Here is a 4,075-nt window from a genome sequence, read left to right on the forward strand (position 1 = left end):
ACTGACAGACGTCAGCATGACAAGCGAAAAAGTTCAGAGAGTATGCTCTCTGCAAATAGCAACTGCTTAGGATACCGATATGATTTGTGAATATATACATACATTACACACGACCGTCTATTGATGTGGATGGCGCTTTTGAACTATTTTGTTGGGGAATCGGCTCCCGAGAAATACTATCTACACATCAAAACTGTCTTCGTTGAGAAGAGCAGTATCTTTCTGTAAGATGATAAGCTTCGGTACGTGGCTATAGTTGCCGCATATTACAGACAGCATGCAGGAGCGTCTTGTACAGAATAACCTCACGGTTCTTGTTGACAGAGGATTTACCTACGGGTAGACATGGCGTATCCTTCTCGTCTCGTTAGGCCTAACTGCTTCGACATGTTGCTGCCAAGTTAGGTGCCAGCCAAGTATGACAACCAGGTACGTGAGTTTGCTTCCCCATTCCTCGGCTCCACACAGAATGCTTATCTTCCTCTTCTCTAAATTGAGGACCAACTTGCGTTTTACCATCCACGGCATCAGATCGTCACGAGGTGGTGTGAAGTAACGGTTCAAATAGCTCTGAGCACTATGGGACTCAACATCTTAGGTCATAAGTCCCCTAGAACTTAGAACTACTTAAACCTAACTAACCTAAGGACATCACACACATCCATGCCCGAGGCAGGATTCGAGCCTGCGACTGTAGCAGTCCCGCGGTTCCGGACTGCAGCGCCAGAACCGCACGGTCACCGCGGCCGGCTGGTGTGAAGTAGGCGCTGCTTGAGCTAAACATTCATACTGCGCGTACATGGCATCGTGTTGTTCTTTTAGAGGACGACATAGACGCGCGGAGAGGTTAAAAAATCAGCAGCGTACATAGTGTCAGCTAGGGACACAACCACCATACCTTGTAGGACTCCCAATTACACCGATGACTTTATTAAGGGCACAAGACGCTCGAAATTCTCAGGAAAATAGGTGGAAGGTATCAGGAAAGACGAGTAAAAATACAATAGTTACAAGAACCAAGAAGGAAAAAATAAGAATGGAAGGCCGAGAACAAAGTGCTAGGGTTGGGAAAGGTGTAAGAGAGGGATGTAATCTGTCCAGTTTATACTTCTAAGAAGCAATGACGGAAATAAAAGGAAGGTTCACGAACACCACTAAAACTCAGCGCGAAAGGATATAAATGGAAAGATTCGCTAATGACTCTGCCATTCTCTGTGAAAATGAGGAAGAACTGCAAGAGCTGTTGAATCGAACGGAGAGCCTAAGGAGCGCACGCTATGGAATGAAAGTAAACCGAAGAAAGACAAAAGTAATCAGGAATAGCAGAAATGAGATTAGCGATAAAGTTAGCGCTAAAACTGATGACCACGAAGTAGACAAACTGTAGGAAGTATGTGATTCTTGAGTTTCTCCCGGCGTATTTGATAATCAAAATATCCACGGGTGTACTGCCGCTCTACAGTGTCCAACGGGTCCGTTGGACACAGTAGACCGGCAGCGCACCCGTGGATATTTTGATTGTAGGAATTCTGATACATTGGAAACCACGTCACACATAACAGGCGGAGCAAGGAGGACATAGAAAGCAGACTACAACAGGTAAAGAGGACGTTCCTCGCAAAGAGAAGTTTCCTAGTATCAAACATAGACCTTAATTTGAGACAGAAATTTCTAAGAATGTACATCTAGAGTATAACATTGCATGCAGGGAATGCGGGAAAAACGGGGAAGAAGATAATCGAAGAGTTTGAAACAGACGTGTTGGTTCAAAATGGTTCAAATGGCTCTGAGCACTATGGGACTTAACATCTAAGGTCATCAGTCCCCTAGAACTTAGAACTACTTAAACCTAACTAACATAAGGACATCACACAACACTCAGCCATTACGAGGCAGAGGAAATCCCTGACCCCGCCGGGAATCGAACCCGGGAACCCAGGCGTGGGAAGCGAGAACGCTAGCGCACGACCACGAGCTGCGGACAGACGTAGTGGTATAGAAGGATGATGACAATTATATGGACTGATAAGATAAGAAATGAACAGGTTCTGCACAGAATCACCAAGGAGAGGAACATGCCAAAAACATTGACAAGAAGAAGGGAGAGCGCGATGAGACATTTGATACGACGTGAGGGATTAACGTACATGGTACTAGAGGGAGTTCTACAGAGTCGGCACAGGAGAGGAATTCGTGGTGGGTCGTATCCTCTGTAAAGGATGATCTTAGTTTGCATAAAGCGGGTGTCTACCACATCTCTTGCAGTTATGTCATGTCGCACATTGAAGAGACGAACAGGACAGGGAAGGACCTATCTATTGAGCATAAGCATTACGCACGCTTACAAAAGCTGAGCAAACGTGTTAATGATAAATATTGCCTTATCACCATCCATCCTGTGCAATATAACAACAAGTAGACTCTGGTATGCACTTCCAGTTACTGGGATAGTGTTATTCAGGAATCAGGTGAGATTACATTACCAAAAGATGTTATAAATGGGGATGGAGGTTTTTGCTTCAGTTCCGCTTGGAACTGCCCTGTTTCTCTGCTCAAACAACAACAGGGCAGTATTAGTGCCACCTCTGTGAATCAGTGTTGTGGCCTCCTCCAGATCCCATCGACGCAACTTCTCACAACTGCACGATATAAAACAGGAGCGATTATCACGGCCATGGCGGGCTGCTGAGCTGCCACACGGCGTGAAAGGAAGCGCAATGTGGCGCCGCCGAGAGCCCCAGTGTACACATGGGCACTGCTGGATTAAACAGGACACTGCAAACGTGGCCAAAAACAGTCAGCTGACTGTTTCAGAGAACACTTAGCCACACTGCGCTGCTATTGCCCCTGGAGGCTGGATATATCTTTGCCATAAAAAATGGTTTCAGATTTTCAGTGTGTAATGCCATTATGGTGATGACACTAGCAGTGGGACAAAGCCAGCATTGCTCCACTCTGCATTGTTGCCAGATTTATTCAAGATGGCGGCCATAGATGTGCCAGCATCACACTGACTCATGGTGGAAAATTCAAATTTTGGCGAGAAAGTAGTTCAATTGTGCTATCTCGCCTAACTCCACCCCTTCCCCCCTGCCCCCTCAATCTCCTCCACTCTCCCATCTGGAAATTGGCAGGAAAAGGATTCAGTCTGTGCTAGGCTGCTAGATAGTACAGACGTATGTTTTGTATACAGTGCAGTGTATTGTTTATTTAAAAAAATTGAGTTACCATTGATCAACCAGTAGACAGTAGCTCTATCCAGTGTGTTGACCTTGAGATCTGGAGACCAGCTAACCTAGTTCACAACACCACCCATAAGGCGCTGTTGACCCCCCTCCTCCCCTCACCCTCCCATCATGTGATGTAATCCAAGATGGCAGCCCAGGGAGAAACGGTGGGAAATTTGCTCAGTCTGTGTCGATCTGCTGGACTGGGAGGACCTCATGACAGTAGGTTAATATAACATACGTAAAGTATTGTTTAATCAATTTGTTTAAGAATATTCTTCATTTGTTTCTAAAATCGCAATACTCCTCGAAACTGACACTGGCTTTTAAAAAAATTTAGATGATGTTAAACAATTGCTTTTTTTATTCCGCTAGCGAAAGGAACCAAGTAATTACACTGTCATGGATGATGCTAAACATACCTGAAAAACTTTCTCGCACATACGCCGTGCATCAGAGTCGCAGCTGCTGTAAGGAGCCATGCACTGGGCCACTCTGAACCAGCTACCAGCCAGTGGCAACTGCAGGGCCGCGCTAATCACTTCCTGTGTTGCTAGAAATACTTCAGTCTTCTTTCTTCCTTTGTGGCACACGGGTACCTCTTGTCGTTGAACACGAACTGCTTCGTGAGTTATTAAATCTGGTGTTTGGTAAACAATGGGCGGAATATTGTCACATACATATCTGGAAGATGTCACAGGTAGGGTAGACTGGGTATGGTTGTGACAATTTTCATTTTTTGTTTTATTAAAGCTCGTTGCTCTTGAAAGGCTAGTTGCTTGAGCTACGCGAACAGAGAGTGAAGGATTTATATTCATGAATGAATGAAACCATTCCTCGCCAGCCAA

This window comes from Schistocerca piceifrons, chromosome 1 (assembly GCF_021461385.2).
Source record: "Schistocerca piceifrons isolate TAMUIC-IGC-003096 chromosome 1, iqSchPice1.1, whole genome shotgun sequence".
Classification (NCBI taxonomy): domain Eukaryota; kingdom Metazoa; phylum Arthropoda; class Insecta; order Orthoptera; family Acrididae; genus Schistocerca; species Schistocerca piceifrons.